The 14,752-nt window shown below is 34.6% G+C and overlaps 1 protein-coding gene across 3 annotated transcripts in view; it reads right to left on the reverse strand.

The window, feature by feature from the left end:
- The window catches only part of LOC107225817 (probable beta-hexosaminidase fdl), a 71,991-nt gene that overhangs the window by 54,873 nt on the left and 2,366 nt on the right, over positions 1-14,752 (reverse strand). For 2 of the 3 annotated variants that reach the window (XM_046742082.1, XM_046742097.1), the window contains exon 2: positions 6,948-7,675. The gene's annotated coding sequence lies outside the window, so the exon portion shown is untranslated. The remainder of the gene's footprint in view (positions 1-6,947; positions 7,676-14,752) is intronic. The other variant, XM_046742092.1, reaches the window with a different exon arrangement.

The following is a 14,752-nucleotide window of genomic DNA, read 5'->3' on the forward strand; positions in this document are numbered from 1 at the left end:
TTAATGATTATTAAAAGTGTGCGAAAACGATATTTACGAAACCGGAAATGATTATTTACACAATCGAACGCGGTTTATCGCGAGTTTCGAATATAGCCTATATATCGCTGCAGCGAATTGGAATTATAAATTTGCATTATAACGAGTAAATATAGATATATTCGCATTGCGTTATACGTGCATTATACAAGAAACGTTAGCATTATTATACGCGATGAATGAAAAACGTAATCAAACAATATGTGTAATATTATAAGTTATGTAGCAGATACGGTATTGATTTCAAAATTATATATTCATATATGTATTATAAACCTGGTCCCTGATGATAAAGTGTAATAGTATATTAACGAGTACGTGACGACGCTGATGATACGGCGGTGTGAAAAAAGAAAAATTTGTGATATTCCCGGTGGGCACACGCTTAGATATATAATTAATGATCGAGTCAATTTTCATTGAAGTAAGATAGTTTTACGTACATTGATACATTGATTTGTTTAGATTATACGTGAATTAATCGCAAGGGAAAAACTGAATGATTTTTACGTAAAATTGAAATTGTATATAACAATATTATCTGCACTTGACTTTTAGGACGATGTATGATATAATATGAAGTATCGGTACAGAAGAAGAATATACGTAACAGAGATTAAATCAAGTAAATTGCTATCAGAGAAAAGCGGCGAAAACTCAATTCAATAAACAATTTTGATGACGGGTAAACTCTCTGATGGACATCGGTGCTTTGAGACAGATTTTGAACAAACGTTGTACAATTTCCAAGTTAAAGATGAATAAAAAATTAAAAATAATAAAAAGTAACAACAAATTTCGTAGAGCAATGTTAACGGGATTCTTGAAATTCTTTCCAATATTGCTGATCGGTTCAGACAGCATTGATTGTATTAAAATGAGTAAATAAGCAGTGAGTCAGCAGTTCGGCGAAACGGAAATTAAAAGAAAAAAGTTTTAACAGTCGAACGAACGTTAATAAGAAGCTGAATTAGCTACGACCTTCGCTCGATTGGATTCTGTAGCTGCTACAAAGAAGAAGAAGAAGAAGAAGAGAAGCTGGAGCAGCTATAAGCTCAAGGATTCGACGGTGGTGATCGAGTGTGAGCAAGATATAAAAGAAAGTCAAGGACTGTTGGGAGAAGTGAACGAGGTATAGACGCGAGAGTGAGGAGAAGTGGAAATTCTTGAGTGAAAGGAAAATAGTCGGAGGATTATACGAATGAAACGGGATCGAGTGATAACAATTATCGTATGTATAATAATTGTGATAAAATCGTACCACTGATCCGCGTTACGGAGAAGCGAGAAAAAAAGCAATACGTACACCGAAAGAAATTTTTAGTTACGGTTACCGCTCAGTCCTTGACTAATTTCATTTTTTATCGCAATCGAAAAATATAGTTCTAGGTAGAAAATGAAAATTAGTTTTCTTGCGTAAAGAAGACTTCGATAATAACTCGCTCAATTTTTTCCTTGTGTCTGTCGAATTATAACAAGCTCATTAAGGGGGTCATCCCATGTGACGGCCTGTATTTTAGGGATTTTTTAGCATTTTTTTTCTACGACCAGTAAATAGATAGAGCTTTATTGTTTATTATAATTCATTAACATATATTTTGGCAGTATCAGTATAAAATTTGAGCTAAAAATATAATGTAGAACATGAGTTACAGGGGTCTGAACAGCCCCGTCTCGAAAAAATGGACTCGCACTTTCTCCACGATTTCAGCTGATTGGCTTATGTGAAACAAAAAAAGTAGGCGGCGTTTTAATCTGTGAGCCTAAATGCACGGAATGATCTATCATCAAATGAATATACCAAAAATTGGAGTTTTGATTGACATTTGAAAAAAAAATCGTGAATTTTGGGTTTTTTTTGTTTGTTTTTTGCTATAAAAAAATCGAAATTTTGAGAATTTTTGATTGTCCTTAGATCATTCCATGCGTTTGAATGTGCTGAATCCAACGCTTCAAGATTCAAGTTATTCGGTCAAGCCGTTTTTAAGATACGATGGAGGAAAGTTTGAAAAACAGAGTTTTTAGAAAAACGCGTTTAAAGTTTCAAGTTCGCTTTTAACTATGAAAATCTCAACTTACCCTCAATCGGCGATGCCCGGTCCATAGAGCATTCCTTCCTCTTCTTCTTGAAACTCTTTCAAAGCAGATTGTTCAGCTCTTGAGTCAATCCTGGCTTGTTTAACGGCATCACTTACGCGCCGCTCAGAACGTGAGATTCGCTTTTCATCACGTTTCTCAACATAAGTATGGGATTCGCGGCCAATAGGGCATCCCATAACCGACATTACTTTTAAAACACCTTCAAAACCTTCATTAAAGATGATAACTGATAAGTAACTAGCAATTTCAACTATCTTGGGACCAGAATGGAGATGCTTAGGAGCAAAAGTCCAAATCAACGAATTCAAAGATTCGTTATTGTTTTGTGTCTCTGCTCCTAAACAACGAATTAATAATTCATCTTTTGACAAATCTTCGAAAACAGGTTTGATAACTGTTTGTACATTTGGTATAAGAGGTGGTTTATCGTGATGAAATTGGTCGAGCTCGTTCTTAGCTTCTGCCTTCCGCCATTTACACCAACTGTCTTCGCCTTCAGGACAAAATTGATGTTGAGGATTTTCATCTGAAGAACATTTGTGATAATACGTTGCCCAAACTTCCTTCTTCATATCTTCTAGCGAATCTGGATGACGTCGAATCGCTAATCCGTAGAATTTTGTTATTTCTTGAATAACTTTATCAGTAAGTTTACCTGGTCCTTTTCCACCGATTCCTTGATTAGTTTTATCTTTTTTAACAGCCCGAAGTCGTGTTCCCATTCTCTTTTCTACGTGGCCCACACATTCTTTTTTTGTTACTACAGTATCTCCATACGGTTTAGCATCTAGGATCCCTTTGAAAGTTTTACTGTCACCATCGCCAATGTATGTAAGATACTTTACGCCATATCTTTCCATAGACCTCAAAAACATTTGCGTGATGGCACTTATCTCCATTTTACCGGAACTTCCGGTATGGTTTATGGTGCATTCATCTTTATGCGCTTCATTCCACATGTCGTACCCTAAAGGATCCGTTTCTTTCTTACTTTTCCACTGATTACATCCACCACAAAAACTACTCATAACCATGACATCTAAAACTTTTCCGATGTACTTTCCAATCAATGTAGAAGCTCCGAATAGAGATGAAAAGCCTCTTTTCTTCCAAGTACCGTCACCAGACACGATTAATTCATCTTGTGGTTTTCCTGCTACTTCATTCGAAGCTTTTTCTTGCGTGACTGCGAATGATAATAAAGTTTCACACAGTGACGATGTGGCAATATGAATGTTTTTCAGTAGTGCAGTATAAATTGAATTTCCAATACCCGAACATATGTCCATTAAGCTGCAGAAAAGATTTATTCCTTCGTGACCAATTCCTAATAATCGCATCACAAATGCAAACCGGCGATTAACTTCAAATGCATTCTCGATCAACGGGACCGAGTTTATAACTATCTGTTTTTCACACTCACATGATAAAATTATTTTAAAACCTAACCCTCGGAAACTTGATTGCGAAATAGACACATCACTTTTACAAGTTTTGCATATTACTTTTTCAGAAATTGCAGCGAATACAGAAACAAACTCCAAAATGCAATACGCGAAATTCGAAACAATGGGAACCTCCATATTCATGCTATTTTTGAGTTTTTTCGCCGAAGCTGATGTAAATTCCGTTTTATTTTGGGTGGTAAAACGGTTTCCAGAAAACGTTCTTTTTTTATTACGACCAGGATAAACATTTCCACTCGTACTTCCTTTCCGTCCACTCATTATTAAAAGTAATATTTTGTAGTTGTTGCACTCTTCGAAATTCAACCAAGACTGAAATAACTGTAGTAAAATATTTAATAATTATAGAAATTCCTGTTTAAGCCTGTAGAAACACGTATAAACGTATCTATATAAAGGGTGCCAGGTATAAAGCCGACCGTACACAGTAGGCCCGGACTCCGACTGCCAACTCAGCGCTTCGAACAGCTGCTTCTACTACCTGCTGTATCTTTAAAACGACATCGAATTTTTAAAAATCACTTTACTACCGTATTCTAGACATGTTAAGAAAGAAATTTATGAAAAAAAAAAAAAAATCGATTTTTTGAGCCCATCACATGGGATGACCCCCTTAAATAACCGAAAAAATAAGTACTGCAAGTGTATAATTATATATTCGACTGATCGGAGTTTGTTCATTTGTTAAAAACAAGTCGGAAACTTTATTCCGACTGACCGAACCGAAATATATCAGATTAATCTTATCTGATATGTTCACATGTTATAACGATCGTTGAGTGAATATTGATTAATTCTACCAACTATTCAACTATAATACATATAATACACGTACTAATTTACGTTCAAACAATCATCAATAATAAAAATATATGAAATGAACAAAAAAAAAAAAAAGATTTGCAAATAAATTTGTAAGATTTTTGAAATTCTCATTCAAACAATATATACGTATAACTTGTACCAGTTCTCTACAATCCTACGTACGGCAGAGTTTCAGTTTCTTTCGCAAGGCTTGACCTTAATTACTGCACATATCCGCGCGGTTCTGCGCATGCTGCTGGATGACATAAATATACCTTCGCATAGTTGTAAAAATAAGTCTCTTCCGTGTTTAGAAATAGGAGTACGCTAAGCGCGAAGTCGTTACAACATCTCCCAAATAACTGCCTTCTTTTAATTCCCAAAAATTGACAAAAGTAAGGCGTCGCACGTGCACGTAAATTTATACGACACGCGATTAAATTTTCTTCAGCAATTCCACCACCTGTCTCGTATATGCAAGAATACGCGCTCCAATTCTCACCCAAAACCAACGAGGAAACGAGTTTTCTCAACCGAGTATAATTTCTCTCTTATATTCTAGAATCTAGACGACTGTGAAATGTTCCAACGCTTATTATAAATAATACGCGCATGCGGTTCACTGCAGTATCCGCGTAAGACTTTGTTCCGCATCAAGACGTTTTTAAGTGGGACAAAAATTTGTTTGAAAAAATTAATTCAACAAATTTTTATTACACGCGAGATGTTGCATAGGATTATAAATAAACCAAGACACCGGATATTCGATATTTATACGTTATATAATTGTACGAAAATAGAATCGGAACCTGCACCGAGAGAAATTTTTGTACTCGTTTTTACCACTATTTTTTCGTTCGTTCCTCAATTGGAAAAACAATAAATCGTTTTCAAAAAAACAACTTCGTTTGTACTCGTTTCTACCACCTTTGTTTTGTTTTTCACCTCGTCCGAAAAAAACGGACTCGTTTTTTGATTTTACGATAACCAAACTTTTCTATTTTCAAATATGATAGAATTCTGCCAACAAAGATCGCTTCGCTGAATTATTGTGATTAATTTCGAAAAAACAGAAGAGTCAATTTTACGAAAAATCAAAAAACGACTCCATCTTTTTTCGGGCCGAAATAAAAACCAAAAGAAAAGTTGTATGAACGGATACAAACGGTTCTGAAACAAATCCCGTTGTAAAAAAAAAAAAAAAAACGAACGAAAATTTGAAAAGTAGGCTGCGAGTCATTTTTTGAAAACACCACATCTTTTTCCCGTTTGAGTTTATAAGCGAAAAAAAAAAATGGTCCGACGTAAGCTTTGGAAATTTCGGTCTTCTCCAAAATCGGGTGCCAGATTCTCTGTGCAAATCTGCAATACAACTGGCTTCAACGAATGACAGACGTTTTGTACGTTTGGTGCAAGCACGAGCAGCAGCGGTAGTAACGAACGAAAATTTTACTGCTTCTTCGTTTGTCTGCCGACGTTTTATGAGGTAATATATTTGTGTCGAGCAATGCTGATAGCTAAACGGTTAAACACGCGTCGCGTGAACCGCTGCTGGAATAATAAAATACGCCAAGTGCACTCGTGCAATGAATTACAGAGTTGAAGGTGTCATTGTTCGACATAAATATTTCGAGGTCTGGGTCAAACTCGGGTCGGTATAAATTTCTCTGACACATTAATAGGTGGGATATTTTTAATTTGAAAAAAATGTCCCGCTACCCTCGTAAAAATACAATCATGTTGTGTAAATCAAGCCGGAGAAACAGTTTTTTCGCGATACTTTTCACGACGGTGAAAATGGAAGAGTCCGTCGATTCGTCCGAGAAACTTCAGCGATGATCTAGAAAATGGGTGAGTGAAAAATCTGATAAAAATAGATACGCGAACTGGGAAAAATATAATCGTTTGTTTAGAAAAAGTAATAAAGAAGCAAAAGTATAAGTTTGTCGGTTGAAAATTGAGTATCGATTAATTTCCTGTAGAACCGGAAGTTCAAATTGAACGGAACACGGTAATTTTTCATGCTCATCGGTTGATTGTAAAATTCTGTAAGTTCCCAATTTTTACATCGAGCCGATTCCGTGATCATCGCGGAATTTTTTCAGGACAAATCGATGGACCGACATTTTTCTAAGAACGTATGTTTTTCGGATTTTAGAAGTTCGAAAAGATAAAGATTCGTTGAAATCAGGAGAAGTGATTTGAAAGGTGATAATAAAAAGTAAAAAATGGGCTTCAAGTTTCAAGTTGCTCGGATAATTTTATGAGAAAATAACCGATACTTACAATTAAATATTTACTACACAGATTACATTAATATTAAAAATCTCAAATTTGGCACACGCTTTATCAGCATTATGACGTGTGAACTGCAACTTTGGCCGACATTTTGAGCGGTAATCGAGAAACTCAAAGAGTTGTAAACACTAAATTTCATTATCTTTATAAATTGTCCAAGTAGATAAATCACAGCTTAAAAAAATCAGCAAAAATTGCATATATACATAAATAGTTACATGTTTTATATTTAGCACTCACCTTTATTCAGAATAAAGAAGCAGCAGAATAGGAGATATAAAAAGACGAATAGGGAAAAGTGAACTGCAGCATCATCTCGCCGATGGGTTCGATATATTATCTAAACATGTGTCTTCAATTATTTTTTTTTTTTTTTTAATCTTCTTTACGGTGAAAAAAACTGCCTTCGTATTTTTTTTTTTTTTTTTAGTTTCGATTTAATTTTTAGAAGTTACGATTCGACTGCCACGTTCTTTTTTTCTGCTTCATCAGTTTTCGGAATATTTCTGAGGCCACGTTTTATACCCGCGTGATGATCACACCGGTTAATGGTAATATTTGAAAACAATATATAAAAAAAAAAAAAGTAAATTAAGCGAAGGAAAGAAATAGTTTTAGTTTCGAATTTTAATCAATTGTAAGAGACAATCGTCGCGGCACGAGGAGGTTAACATAAACGACGGATAACCGATGATTGTATTATACTTTTACGGCTACTTTGAACTACTTTATTTCACATCTATATTGTAAGCAAAATAGTTACGACGTGTTAAATCCGGAATTGAAAATGAGGATTTATACTCTTGTTGTTAAATGGTAAAATAAAAAAAAGATTATACGCGGAAAAAAAAAAAAAAAACAAGAAACGCGCAATTAGATAAATTGCCTCCGTTTGTTTTTAATAATCCCACAGCAGCAGCGGCAGCAGCATCGCAGTTTTTTTAAAAATCATCCAAAGTCACGGACATCTGAAAAATGGATAAGAAAAAAATAAAATTAATAATGAATTATGTAATGTTATTAATGTATAAGAAGTTATAATTTACAGTGAGGATACATTTTTGTTATATTTCATTGCTTTCGATAGTACTGTGAGAAAAAAAAAAAAAAAAAACAACCCACTTTATACGATTATAAGTTATAAATTTTAACGATCGAATTCTATCGTATAACAGAGACATATAACGTAATTGAATATACGAAAAAAAGAAAAAAAATTACTTGAAAAATAATTTTCTGCATACGAACGAATCGCGAACTTAACTGCAAAGTCAGTGCTTGAGTTGATATTTAATTATAAAGTATAACAGAAGCAGGCCTCGTTCCATTAAATTTGCCATTAAAAATTGAAACTTCTTAATAGTTCGATTGAAAAGTGATTACGATTTATAAAATTGCTCCCCATCTCTTGTCCAAATATCTGTAAGGTCTTTTTTTCTTTTTCTTTTCCTTCAAATTTAGTAACGGTTTTTTTCAATACTCCACAATAGCTGCTCGGTAACTTTCCTATTTAAATTTAAAATTTTTTTTTTTTCAATCTAACATAGTACAAGACAATTGATATAATAACGATGAAAATGAATCTGCACGTCCCTGATATTATACCCAGGACACGTTATATATTATATACGCAAACATAACTAGCACATCAAGTGAGTAAAACTGAGAGTGGCGACAGAGATATTAATTCTGATACGAGCGACAATGATAAGCTGGACGAGGGCAATAGAAATTGCCCTGAGAGTGAATTAATTATCGTAAGCGGAAGGAAGTTGCAGAAACAAGAGCTGCAGTTCATACATTTATGTACCACGATAGACGAGACTGAAGTTGGTGACGTTATCGTAACGAAACATTGATGAAAATACGACTATTTTCTCAAAACTTTACAATGATTTTCAACCAACTAAGGATTTCGAAATGTGAGTGAAAAATTGCGATCATACACGTGCTTTTTACACAACGAGGAATATTATAATATGCCGACGATAAAACTCACGATAAAACCTTATCTGCGCACAATCACGTCGTATTTTTTACGTATGTGTACATTTTTTTTTTATTTTTTATATCGACTTTGCAAACACAAACAACGCAATCAACTTTGGAGAGAAAAAAAAAAAAAAAAAAAAAACAGCATACAGTGAAAGTAAGAAATAATAAAATGTACGATAAGAAAGTGGCTGATATACGAGGGGAAAAAAAAACAAAACCGATAGACAAAAATAAATAACAGAAACAAGGAATAAAAGAAACAAATATAATTGATGCAGGTTCTTTCTACGATCGTTGCGATTAGCAGTAATAAAAAAAAAAAAAAAAAAGACTAATCTGAAAATTCCGTTTCCGTTTTACATCCATGCAGCTGTGATGTAGAAACTATCGTCGCGCATTTCTTTCAACTGTTATTGTGTTACTTTCTCAGATTATTGATAGGAAAGAAAAAAGGGGAAAAAAAAAAAAAAACTAAACTAAACAGCCACAAAAAAGGTAGTAAAACTATAACGATTTTTTAGTACCTAGGTAAATGAAAAATGACTGTCATTCTGCGTATTTATGTGCAGCGCATTAAACACGCGTTAGTGTAGAATATAAATAATATTTATGTGTGTAATACAAGGTATGTACATACACTTACTATAATCGTGTATGCAGATGTAATAATCCAGTAACAAGTTGTCGAGTAATTTAAACGGTTGCAATATGTACGTTACATACACATTAGTTTAGTCTCGTTAGTTCGCGTTGGTACGCATAAAGTGATGAGTATAGTGAATGTTTGTCGTCGGTAAGTTGAATATTTATAATACGTGTGTATTTGTATTTGCAAAACACGCGACAAAGAAAAAAAGTGCGTAAAAAATAAAAAAAACAAAGACGAAGAACGATTTTAATAGCGGGCAATATAGCGAGCCAAAATTTCAAATTTGATCGAATACGGTAAAAAAGAAAAACTTTGCGCGGAAGTTTTTGGGGTCGCTGATTGGATTTGCCATACTGAATTATCAAAATCTGATTTCAGATTCGTAATCAGCGACCTGAAAAACACCTGGACAGAATTTTTTCCCCGCACTTGACCAAATTTGTTTAAATTAATTATTAAATGTTTAAATTAAAAAATTTCCGATACATATAATTTTACAACGACTTTGAAGGAGTTACGATTTCAAAATATACGGTTTATCGAATTTCAAACAATTCACAACGACGTGTCCAGCTTCGAAATTATGAATTTATTTATAGAGAGCACCCGAAAAGCGTTCCAAACATTTTTATTCGCAAGTTGTTTCCCGACCAGGTATTTTTTAAATACTTCTTCCAGGACTAAAATCTATTGCATTAACGCATTTGTTGGTGGAAAAAAACCCGAACGATCATCCAATGTGTGTGGGTGTGTGGGTGTGTGTGAGAATACGTAGAGATAAAAACATAGCGAGTGTAGACAAACTGCGGGGTTTCCGACTTCGGTTTATTTTCGACGATAGGTTACAATATCGTAGTCAGCCAGCTACAGAGACGTTATCAAGCATTAGCTCGGCTGGCCTAGATAATTTTACCGAAAGTTGAAAATCGACCGTACATATTTCCTATACTTGAAATTTGTTGCGAGAGGCACATTTCAGACTTGCGTGTGTGAGACTTGTTACGCGTGCACATTAGACATCTGTATCGTCGTACGTTACATTTGCCAATTAGAAGGACACAGCCGTTCATTTTAAATGATGCGAAGGAATCACATTGATATTTAAGCGCGAAAAATTAATCGTTAATTTTTCAACTCACCTGAAAATTTTCGACATTTTACTCCTTCTAGCATACATATTCCGTCAAGTTATCCAGAGACGAAATGATTCATCAATATAATAAAATAGAGTTCGATTTCGTTCGAGTCAAGATAAGAATATCATACCGAACAAACGTGAATGAAATAAAACATCGTCAAGAAGTGTTTCAAATTATCTGGAATATCTGTAGTATATAAATATTACCGCCGACCGTCTATCTTTATCGGTTTTAATTTCTATACAAAAATTTTATTCACGCGCGATATTTTCTATTTTTACTTTTTATATTTAAAGACTGAATATATTCATTTTTTTTTTTTTTTGTTTTCTCGTCAGAAAGAGCGTCGCGAGGAACGAGTGAGGAGAAACAAAAAAAAAAAAAGAAATTTACATCGTCACTCCCAAGTATACATGGGTATTATTGTAAGGGACAGTTTAATTGTTTCTTCCGCCGTGACGAAGCTTCGGTATAATAATACGTGATGCGGTGCAGAGACTGTTTCGTCACGCTTGGCTTCGCTTCCTTGAAGCCGAAGGCACGCAGCAAACAATTCTAACAATAACCGATTAATCTAAGAGCTAATATATTTTACGTATGTATATATTTATAAAAAATCAGTACGGAAACTATGTACATTTCTTAACTGTAGAGAACAGGCGATCGAATATATAACCGATAAAAATCTTTCTTCTTCTTCTACTTTGTTCGAACGAATTAATATTTGAACAGAAACCAAAAAAAAAAAAAAAATTCGTGTTCGTTGTTAATTTCCTACGCTGCAAGTATTTCGCTACTTTTTCTTTCTCTCTTTGTCCTCTCATCCTCCAGCAAAGCGGACTATATTACGCATTTGCCATCTCCCGTTGAAATAAGTTTGCTGTCCATTGCGACAGCAACGACGGCGAGTAATGACCCCATAATATAACGACGCGTGAATTCCTGTATATATTCACTGTCGTCGTGAGTTCGTACACTCGAAAACGTTGAATACTAGTAAACGAGGGCATGGCAGTTTCACGGCCAGATCGATTCAGCTTTTTCCCCAAATCACGTGGCGTCAGGTTGGTCAGACTGCACTCGGACTCGATCCTCCATCTTGAGCTAACCGACCGACGCTAACCTCAAAACTCGGATGGTAAGGTAGAGAGAAGAGATGACTCGAAGTTTGACTTTGCAGATTGATAAAATCCGTGTGTAATGTAATACAGTAAATACTGGATGAGAATGAATAAAATGACGAAAAGTTGAACCAAATTGAATTAAATAAATTTCAGACTATAACGTCTTGACGTTGGTAGAACATTCTTCTCGATTTTCTTCCAAGTTTGATATTGTACGATACAAGCAACAGAGTTGTAACGCATATTGTCAAGAGGCGAGACTTCAATTTATGTCCAAGTCCACCACGACGTTGTCGAACTTTTCTTCGCCCATGAAATTCTTCGCTGCGACAAGCGATATTGATCAGGATCCCCGTCTGTTCTTCAAATGCGTTTCAACTCTGCAGCGTGTGACCGTTTCTTAAAAAACACTTATAATTAAAGCAGAAACTTTTGACTACAATGTATTAGTAAGATCCAATAAAATAAAAAAAAATTAAACACAAAAGAATCAACAAAGTTCAACGTCCATTGACGGCAAAAAATTCATCGGTGCAAAGTTGCAGCAGCAACAACAACAACAACAACAACAAAAAACGCATGTATGTATGTCTTTCTAAGAAACGAGACTTTTGGGTATTCCCGATAGACCCGACATCCGTTTCGCATGAACCAACAAATCGAGTTGAGAAAGAAACTTTCCGTCCAAGTTTTCCTCTCTTCTCCGTCATCGTCCGCGTGAAACCTTCGTCAACGAGGAAAATAGTTTCGGGGCGGTTAGCGTCCTGCTAGACAGACTGACACGTCCTTTGGAAGGATCTTTGACGCCACTTTGAGTAGCGGACAAATTCAATGCCTCCGAGTGTACATCTGCTGTTACTGTCCCAGCGGACGACCGTTGTTGTTTCATAAGCTTAGAAGATCACATAGAGTGACACATGATAATGGTTTATCATATAGTGTAAGTATAGAACGTCAGCTATTGAAATATATTTTCAAACTCGATTCTTTTCAGATCATGCGCGTTTTTAGCGCTCTTCAAAATAATTCGTACATTGTAACTGAGAAGTAAAAATCACTGACAAATTTCTTTATAAAATTATACAATTTTTAAAGTATTATTCCCACCACCTAGAAGTGTTTTTTTGAATTTTGAGGCGCAATTATTTGCAACTTTTGTAAAATCTTGAAACAAATCTTCGACTCTCGAACAAAAGCATATTGAAATCATTGCGTGATGGGTGAAAATTTGATTTTGTATAAAATTTGGTAAAAAAGAATAAATTTTACCTCGTACATGATTTGAAAATGTTTGTTACTGAGCGTGCGTAAAAAGTAAGTGAAAAATGTTTGTATACATTAGAAAAAAAAACCAAAAAAAAACCGTCTCTGGCATTTGATTTTTGTTATTCGGAAATGTCCAAAGTGCCAAAAAGAATGTAAAAGAAATTATTTACAGGAGCGATCCCAAAATCAAAAAAAAAAAAAAAATTATGCTGAACATAAAAAGGTTTAAATATTCGTAACGATTAGAAAAGATGTAAACAAATTAAAAATGGTAAGGCATTTAATTTTTTATGAAAGTCCCCACATATTGTTGTAAAAAAGTTTTATCATAAAATCGTTATCTCTACGTTATGTTTTCGATGATAACTAATTTAAAAAATGAAGAAATTAAGAATATCATATACGGCTCAACTTAGTCTCGATTTTTTGCATCGTTTGATACATAGATAAACCAATCTGAGTTCTTTGACATAAATAATTTCGCAACCGTTTCACATTAGCACACGTGTAAAGTAGCAGACAGATTCAATATAGAAATTCGTTAGCACGTTTGGAACCTTGTAAGCATAAAAAAGCTAAAGAGAAATACGAAACCTGAAGAAGTGGCGATGTAAATAGACTTCTCAATTTCAATCCTCTAAAATAATAACGAATTTTTTCATCACAACTCTCGTATCGTTGGGAATTGTAAAACGGGCAGATATTTATTGTTCTTTCCAATTATCTTCTGGGCCAAGCTTTATATATATATATATATATATGTGTGTGTGTGTGTGTGTAACACTCGAAAGTTGTTATCTGTGTATTATACATTAATACAGTAACCACATAAGGCAGTACCACACAATTTTACGAGAGTAATTCGGGCAAGCATACTGTGTGTATAAATATATATGTATGCACAATTAATATAATTCCAATTTTGTAAATGCATAAGAGAATTATATGTATAAATCATTGACCTCGTGGCACACTGGGAAAAAAATTAACAACATTTACTCGCCACGCTAGGTGAAGCGCGATAAGAAAATCTCTGTGCGGGAACATACACCAAAGTAAGAATCAGCAAGACGACATATCCGGTATGATAAATCTAATAATATCAACGGATATTTAAAAGTAGTAGTATAATTCAGAAACAGCGTATATGTATTATTATTGTATTACGATTACGCAGAAGAGGTTGACAGATAGAGAAACGTGCGATACAGTTTACTTCTCTTTTTTTCTTCTTAAAATATCGCGATTTCTTCAGTTTCCGGACAGCTGTTATACACGAACAATTGTCAGCATATTGAAACAACACCAAAACAGAGAGAGTAGCGAGGAAATAATCCGTTCGCAACGATACAACGAATGCCTGCAGAGTAGAAGAAAAGAGGCGAGATGATAAAGATAGTATAAAATGTGTGTGCGTATTATCTTTAACGGTTTAGAATAACTTCTGTAACGTACACCATATATACGACAATACAACAATTATTCAAACAAGCAGTGACTGTGTAGATCAGCATTGTATGTACGTACATCATACGCAACGTTTAACGATTATGCAATGAAATCGTTTGCAGGACTGTAATTTAAAAAGTATGAAAAATAGTGCTGAACGTGTTAGATTTATCCTTGGGCATGTCCTACGTAACAGCACGCTTAGAAGACTTCGTGTTCGTCGTCGTGTAATAAGATATAGATTTGCGCGAGATTTAACTATGATAGGTATGCAACAGAAGCCTGCTGACTTCGTACGGATTATAGTCGAAGGAATATAGAAAGAAACACGGGTACCTAAGTTATAAAAAGAGACCGCAGCACAACGTAACGCAGATATTTTTATTTGTATTTTTATTCCATGAGAGAGAGAGAGAGAGAGTG

This window comes from Neodiprion lecontei, chromosome 1 (genome assembly GCF_021901455.1).
Source record: "Neodiprion lecontei isolate iyNeoLeco1 chromosome 1, iyNeoLeco1.1, whole genome shotgun sequence".
Lineage (NCBI taxonomy): Eukaryota > Metazoa > Arthropoda > Insecta > Hymenoptera > Diprionidae > Neodiprion > Neodiprion lecontei.